Here is an 8,680-nt window from a genome sequence, read left to right as displayed (position 1 = left end):
TTAAAAGGTGAAAAAAAATCCAAACCATCATGGCCCTGTGTGAAAAATGATTGCCCCCCTTGTTAAAACATACTAAACTGTGGTTGTCCACCCCTGAGTTCAATTTCTCTAGCCACACCCAGGCCTGATTATTGCCAAACCTGTTCACAATCAAGGCATCACTTAAATAGGAGCTGCTTGACGCAGTAAGTCCACCAGAAGATCCTTAAAAGCTACACATCATGCCGAGACCCAAAGAAATTCAGGAACAATTGAGAAGAAAGTAATTGAGATCTATCAGTCTGGAAAGGGTTATAAAGCCATTTCCAAAGCTTTGGGAATCCAGCAAACCACAGTGAGAGCCATTATCCACAAATGGCGAAGACATGGAACAGTGGTGAACCTTCCCAGGAGTGGTCGGCCGCCCAAAATTACCCCAAGAGGTCACAAAAGACACCACAACAACGTCCAAAGAACTGCAGGCCTCACTTGCCTCAGTTAAGGTCAGCGTTCATGCCTCCACCATCAGGAAAAGACTGGGCAAAAATGGCCTGCAGGCAGAGTTCCAAGGAGAAAACCACTGCTGAGCAAAAAGAACATCAAAGCTCGTCTCAATTTCTCCACACACATCTTGATGATCCCCAAGACTTTTGGGACAACATTCTGTGGACCGATGAGACAAAAGTGGAACTCTTGGAAGGTGTGTGTCCAAGTATATCTGGCGTAGAAGAAACACTGCATTTCATAAAAAGAACATTTACCAACAGTAAAATATGGTGGTGGTAGTGTGATGGTCTGGGGCTGTTTTGCTGCTCAGGACCTGGAAGACTTGCCGTGATAAAAGGAACTATGAATTCTGCTGTCTACCAAGAGATCCTGAAGGAGAATGTCCGACCATCTGTTCGGTACTCAAGCTGAAACGAACTTGGGTTCTGCAGCAGACAATGATCCTAAACACACCAGCAAGTCCACCCACGAATGGCTGAAGAAAACAAAATGAAGACTTTGGAGTGGCCTAGCCAAAGTCCTGACCTGAATCCTATTGAGATGTTGTGGTATGACCTTAAAAAGGCTGTTCATGCCGAAAACCCTCTAATGTAACTGAATTAGGAAATTCTGCAAAGATGAGTGGGCAAAAATTCTTCCAGGACGCTGTAAAAGCCTCATTGCACGTTATCGCAAACGCTTGGTTGCAGTTGTTGCTGCTAAGGGTGGCCCAACCAGTTATTAGGTTTAGGTTCAATCACTTTTTCACAAAGGGCCATGATGGTTTGGATTCATTTTCACCTTTTAACAATAAACACCTTCATTTACAAATTGTATTTTGTGTTTACTTGTGTTGTCCTTGACTATTGTTTAAATTGGTTTGATGTTCCGAAACACTTAAGTGTGACAAACATGCAAAGGAATAGGAAATGAGGAAGGGGGCAAACACTTTTTCACACCACTGTATATAGTCCGTTACTCTCATTTGTTTGAAATTGAGATAAAGACAATAATTGTTAAAAGATTATGAAGTAAAATTTTATTCCAGAATTGATTTTAAAACCCCAAATAAGTCACGGGTCAGTTTGACCCGAGGGATACAAGAGCAGCCCAAAAGTGAAGACAATACAAGGGTTAAAGCAAGATCTGGAAGACCAAGAAAAATATCAGACAGAACAGCTCGCAGGATTGTGAGAAAGTCAAAACCCACGTTTGACTGCACAATCCATCCAGAAAGACCTGGCAGACACTGGAGTTGTGGTACACCATTCCACTATAAAGAGATACTAGTAAAAATATGGTCTCATAGAAGAGTCATCAGAAGAAAACCTCTTTTACTTCCTTACCACAAAAATCAGTGTTTGAAGTTTGCAAATGAAATATAGACAACCTGATGCATTGTGAAACAGTTCTGAGGACCGATGAGGTTAAAATAGAACTTTTGGGCCAATGAGCAAGGTACGTTGGAGAAGAAAGGCACAGAATTCAATAAAAGAACCTCTGTCCAACTGTTAAGCATGGGGGATCAATCATTCTTTGGGTTGTATTGCAGCCAGTGGCACAGGGAACATTTCATGAGTAGAAGGAAAAAGGGATTCAATTAAATTTAGCAAATTTTGAACGCTAACTTGATGCCATCTGTGAAAAACTGAGAATTAAAGAGAGGATGGCTTCTACAATGGATAATGATCTAAACACACCTAAAAATCCATGGTGGATTACATCAAGAGGCGTAAACTGAAGGTTTTGCCATGGCCTTCCCATGGGGGGGGGGTAATACAAGGTATTAACTCTGCAGGGTGCCCAAACTTTTGCAGATGCCATTTTTTTTGTTTTCTGTTATTTTGAAAGTGTAAATGATGGAAATAAAATCTAACTTTTTGTGACATATAATAAGAATGTCTAATCTGTCATTTGAGGCCTTTCAGAGATTTTTACATCTTTACTTGGCTTCATTATGCACATTAATACAATTATTTTCCTGGGGTGCCCAAACTTTCAAACCCCACTGTTATGTGTGTTAGCTTGTTATGGGCTCCAAAGTGCCCCCCCAAAAAACAATCTATGCAGCTTTAATTAAATATAAATGTCACATGTTTTGTAGATGGTCCAGAAAACAGTAAGTTGCTAATGGTTTTAAACTCACAGTCATACTCTCCTCTTCATAATGTATCACTCACACACCACACACACACACCACCCACACACACACACACACACACACACACACACACACACACACACACACACACCACACACACACACACACACACACACACACACCACACACACACACACACACACCACACACACACACCCACACACACACACACACACACAACACACACACACACACACACACACACCACACACACCACCTCAATGGTTCCTTAATCAGTTACCCAATGGAACAACGTGGCAAAGACAAAATAAGGAATGATCCTTATTCCCAGTGGAACCAGATAGACTGCATTATACAGTATATCTGGTTAAGAGTGGCCTGTTTCTAATGCAATTTCAGGAAAAAATGTGACCTCATACTCTACTCGTGTGTGCTGTCCATGTGGTCCTATGTGTTCTTTTTGAGTTTGAGGTGACAGATCAATGCAGGATATGCCAGCATAAGACAACAGGACGCGTGGTTACAAGACATAATCAATTGTTTTGACAGAGCCCCAGGCAAGATAGCTTTATCTGCGTAGCCTCATAAAGCAACTGCTGACATTTCAGCAGGAGACACGTATGGCCTTTGTGTAACTCATTGATCAAGGTTTAATTTGTCCTCACGGTAACCAGAATAACTAATGTACTCCCTATTCCATGTACCCACTGTTGTCAGGGCTGGTCCTTGAGATAACAGCCTGTGAAAATGTCTTAAGCACCTGAACTTTCAAGGTGTGTCACTATTGGAGATTTGCAGAATACTGTTTAACATCTAAAATGCAACTAAAATACAAAGCGACTGGAAAAAAAGGGATTGGCGTATCTCACCAAAAGGCAGCTCAAGCGAGTGTCCAGCAGGATTTGATGAGGCGTTGGGTTCTTGGTGCCATATATCTCTCCGCTTTCATCAGGACTTCTGCATGCAGAGAGATCCAGTCACCGGAGCCCTCCTGCAATTAGGATGCATAGTGATTAGGGCTTTAGTTCAGTTTAATGTTTGGCATAACATTTGTATTCCTGTTTTCATTATACTATTTACGTTTTATCATGAGTAAATGCGGGATTAATGTTATATACCACATATCTTTAACAGAAAAGTCCTATTCTTAGTGGATTTTTCACTAAATTATTTCATCATTGTAGAAGGTGCAATAGTAGTTACTGCTATTGAACTGAGGCATAGCAGAAATTTCAGTTTACAGGAAAGAAGTGCAATTTGTTTTGATTGTAATTGTTTTTTATTATAACTTTAACTTTTGTGAGAAATGTTCTGTGTTCAACTGTTCAATGTTCCATGCTTATTAAAAGAAAAACAATTAATATCTATTTTCTCATTCTTTCATAAGATATAAGCAATTATGATGGTGTGTCATGTTATAATGCTCTGTGACATGTTTTATCGGTTACACAGTGAATATTGAACTTTTGCTGAACTTAAAAAAAATTATATAAATAATCGCATATCAAATCGTAATACAATATCTGGCAAAAAAAATCTCAGATCCCCAAATCGTTCACTTCTAATAGTGATATTTACCATGTGAGAGCCAAGACCTCTTTATGTCCATATTCTACCTACTCTATGCCATTCTTTTTCATTTCCAAAAGTAACCATACTGTATCCAGGATTGCATTATTTCGAAGCTAATCACCACAGAAGCCCCATTAAATCTGAATGTCTATGAAGGGAATGAAAATGTTAAAGTGAAAAACCTTTTGAAAATTAGATACTTAGTAATGTCAGTAACAAAATGTAAAAAAGCACCCCTGTTTTGTTTCCATGATGGATTATAGGTGGCCTTTTATCAGTATTTTAAATGAAATCCAACTTTTTTTAGATTTTTTTGTTTTCCCTGGACTACATGATTTGTATGGGAAAATATCTAACCTCCTCTGATTGTTGGATACTCTTCGAGGAATCCGGCCGTCCCCACCATGGTGTCCCAGATGAGGCCTTTGTTCCACACCTCAACGATGAGGCCGAGGTCCAGCCGGTTGATCTCACTGAGGAAAAGCGGTATACAGGTATCAGGTAATCAGACTTCCATAGAAACCCCTTCGTGACAAACAGCGTGGGGATTTCAGCCAACAAAGAAGGTGCGGAACAATATCAGTATAGTTAAGGGTTTTGTAATCAGAATTAAAAAAAAAAAAACACAACTCCAATATGCCATTCAATTCACACTCAATGAAGCCGAAATGTCTCCATAATTACTGCCAGGCCCTACAACTAGCTGACAACAAGGCTGCTTCCTCTTTTTGTTTTGTATTATCTGTCATAATCCATTCAAGCCGTTTTGTCATTCAACATGCTACTCAAAGGGCTCAAAACAGCTTGATGACAGTAACAAAATGGCATATCACTTTTGAAAGGAGCCACGTGACAAAAGCATTTGCATATTCTCATCTGTGGCAGTTTACAACTATCGCAGGCCAAACAAAAGGAAGATGAGAAAAAGATAATCAAAGAGAGCAGCTAATTGAAAGAAGTGCAGGGGAGGGCGTCCAGTGCAGAGATATAGGCCTTCTAAAGCGTGTGTTGAATAATAACCCAGCAGTATTCAATCAAACTGTTGCTATTCCACTGAGAATATCGTTTAAGATGCCTTTTTGATTCTATTTAATCATCGTGTATCATCCAGTCTTTCTATTAACACTATAAAGAAAGCAGCGATACGTTAGCCTGGAAATCCAGACCCAAATCCGACTAGATTAAGGGTCTGACATCGATATGAAAGTCGGCCATATCGGGCCGCACCAAGCGTGCTTTTAAAATCTCACTGCACGCAATTGGATAACCTACGACCAATCACAACAACACACGGAGGATGTATCCAAAGCCCCATACGCTAGCTGCCAGCGGAGATAACTGGTAGATTAGACGTTCTTTGTCTATTTAGCTCGCCCCTGGCCTGCCTAATCAGATACACCGATGTGATTGGTGCAGCTCGGCTACAAGGGCATAGTTAATGCAGTATTACTCAGTATTACTCAAATTCAAATTGTGCTCTCGGGAGAACTCTGGCTTCCCAACTAGTGATGTGTAGGAGATACAGAACAATTTGGAATTGTGGAATATTTTCACAAACTTTGTTCTCAGGACCAGGATATGTTACCTAAAGGAATGGTTATATTTTGGGAAATAAACTTTTCATTTTCTCTCAGGAGTTAGTGAGATGATTCTTCTCTGGCAAGTCAGCTGATATGCACATTTCCCAAAAGAAACTATTCAAACTAGTCCATTAATTCTAAAAAGCTCTTCCTTGTTGATGCATAATGGATTTGCCATTCAAACTTTGACAACAATACTATTCAACAGGTAACAGACTGTAATGTTTGTTAGTTTTATTTATTATTTGATGATCTCTTTAGACAGTATAAATAGCATAAAGCATATATAAAAGTCCGCAGATCTAGAAGTCGCTCTGAGGTTTACGTTTGGATAGTTAATCCTTCTAATAGATTTACTTGAGCCGAGTCATCAACTCTTAAGAGTTTTTAAAAGGTATTTTGTTGTACAGGTTGGCGGAGCCTTTTGCTGGAATCGCTGAAGATTATGTTTATGATGAATCACACCTAGCCAAGTCGACACAACATTAATGGACAGTAGAAGGACGTAGGTCTGGAAAAACAAACACTGTTGCAACGAGGGAGTCACAAAAGACAAACAATGGACCATGCAACAATGTGCTGGCTCTCTCGCGCATAGATACCTTTCACGGGAAAGTAAATGAGGAAATTAAACCAATGAATTACAAGGAGGAAATGAACAGCAGCTGTCAAACAAGATAACTGCACAGTTTAGAACCAGACCCTTCCTGTAGCTCAAGCACTAGGTAGGATCTAGAGTGGGAAACTTAAAATAAATACAAATTAAAAAAAAGCTCATATGGACTCAACTGAAAAGCTCCTGACAATTTTAATTTTTTTTGATTTGTTTAGCAATTTGCCTTTAAAGCTATAGTGCGTAGTTTCTGTCTACCTAATTGGAAGTAATGACAACACACATGTCGGTGCGTCCACATGATAAAACCGTCTGTGACCGTGCACAGCCCCCCCCCTCCCTCATGCAGTTGCTAGTAGCCAAGGAGGACACGGAGGATTAAAAAAAACATGGACTCAGAAGAGTTCATTATCTTCACTCGATTCCTGCGGGAAAGTCGCCAGACGCCACAATCTTCTGACCACAGCCTACTGACAAATACAGAGAGATTTTGTGGAGCTGATAGTCTTAATTTGGCAATGTCTTGAACGTCACCGACTTCATTAATATCAAAAAGTTACGCACTAAAGCTTTAATGAAGCGTTGGAAGAGATGTATGACCACAATGGCGCACCATGTACCGTCTCATAGATTAATCCTTTCAAAGAAACCGTCAAGCAGGTCTTATTTAAAAAGGCCACTACATCAATGCAGTGCAATTTACCAAATACCTCTCCGAGCAGAAAGACGCTTTATGGGATGGCTTTCATGATGATACAGGTAAAAAAAAAAAAGCATGATGATACCAAGTTGACCACGATTGTTTTTGTTCAGTCTAGTATAGTGTCAAAGTTAGTATTTAAGTGTTTTAGGCCCTGTGTTGCATTTGCTTGTCTATGATGAACTTAGAAGTTTAATAAATCTTAAGACTTACAACAGAAATCCTGTTCCCAGCAGGGCTGGCTCCCCCGCACTGTGATAGTTGTGCTTTTGAACATTCTGCACCTTCAGCGTCACGTAGGTGTTGAACTTGTCTGAAACAAGGAGAAAAGGGAGTTTATTGTCTAAATTGTAGTGGGCAGTAGCAATACACTGAGCGCTGACCCCAAAAAGAGGTTTTAGCCAGCCCCAAAGGAAAATCACCAGCACCAAAATGATAAGAATGAGAATAAAAATGGCAATTCAAATCCTCTCTGAATGTGTTTTAGAAGATTTACCAAACAACCATGAACAAGCAGAACATAAATCGAATATGAGCGCTGATCTCAGTTTTATCTCTAGAGTCGGACTCTCTCATGTTTTTTTTAGAATGATAATTTTTTTTTTTACCAATTTGTTTATTTGGGTTTGACTTACTCAAGCATATGTACATTTTAATTTTTTATATTGTCAGAAATAACAAATGCATAGATTTCTGAAAAATAGGTAAGAGACTTTATTGTACGCAAAGCGCTCATGTTAGCTGTTGTGCGAGTCCACTCCCCCCCCAAAAAAAGCATTCTAAGCCAAGAAAAAACCTGTTGTATGACTATTAGAATACAAAATGAACAATGGTTTCAGATGGTTATTACAGTGTTAACATATCAGTTTTCAGACACAACTGACGCAACTACACACTTTTAAGTAATACTACCAGGCCAGTTCTACGCTGGCTTTGTGTTGTAGAAAAAGCCATCGGAGCTCTAGTGAGAGTGAAAGCAGATAGTCTACCCCCCCCCCCCCCCCCCCACCGCTATGTCAAGCCAAGCCAAGCCAATCCAACCAATCCAGGCCAGCAAACTGACCCCGTTAATCTCAACAGAGAGCCAACCTCATGCAGCAGATACAACTACAGGATCCAACTGCCTGTGTTATTTGTAACCCGCACTGTGAATTACAGCTTCTTTTGAAACGACCTCAGAAATACTTGCCTCCTAAAACATACAGTTTGCAACGGGGGAAGCAGGGCTGCTGATCATGTAATGGAGTGAAAGTCACTCCTGACCCGTTACTGCTGCAGAAAAGGTCTCTGTCAGACCTGATACCATCAAACTGAAGTTGAAACTCAGTTAGGTCACAGGGGAAGGCAGCGTTTTACAAACAAGCCTAATATGACAGCTGGCCATTTCTGTAGTAATCATCGCTGCTGAAACTCTGCGGCTTTGGAAAGTGGCGTTGAGACATGGAGTCAAGTGCCTGTCTGTCAGTCGCGTAGACTAGTTTCACACCAGTGATCTCCGCGTATGACCTTAAAAAGGCTGTTCATGCTCGAAAACCCTCTAATGTAACTGAATTAGGAAAATTCTGCAAAGATGAGTGGGCAAAAATTCTTCCAGGACGCTGTAAAAGCCTCATTGCACGTTATCGCAA

The 8,680-nt window shown here is 40.2% G+C and overlaps 1 protein-coding gene across 8 annotated transcripts in view; it reads right to left on the bottom strand.

The window, feature by feature from the left end:
• Nucleotides 1-8,680, bottom strand: part of LOC116704088 (protein unc-13 homolog B) — a 97,341-nt gene that overhangs the window by 52,946 nt on the left and 35,715 nt on the right. For 2 of the 8 annotated variants that reach the window (XR_004335585.1, XR_004335586.1), the window contains exons 1-2: nucleotides 4,517-4,541; nucleotides 3,457-3,578 (exon numbers count right to left, since the gene is read on the bottom strand). The exons of the other annotated variants lie outside the window; for them this stretch is intronic. The gene's annotated coding sequence lies outside the window, so the exon portion shown is untranslated. Of the gene's footprint in view, nucleotides 1-3,456; nucleotides 3,579-4,516; nucleotides 4,542-8,680 lie in introns of those variants that run through there. 8 annotated transcript variants of the gene reach the window in all.

Source organism: Etheostoma spectabile, chromosome 16 (genome assembly GCF_008692095.1).
Source record: "Etheostoma spectabile isolate EspeVRDwgs_2016 chromosome 16, UIUC_Espe_1.0, whole genome shotgun sequence".
NCBI classification, from domain to species: domain Eukaryota; kingdom Metazoa; phylum Chordata; class Actinopteri; order Perciformes; family Percidae; genus Etheostoma; species Etheostoma spectabile.
This window is presented reverse-complemented; position numbering and strand designations above follow the sequence as displayed.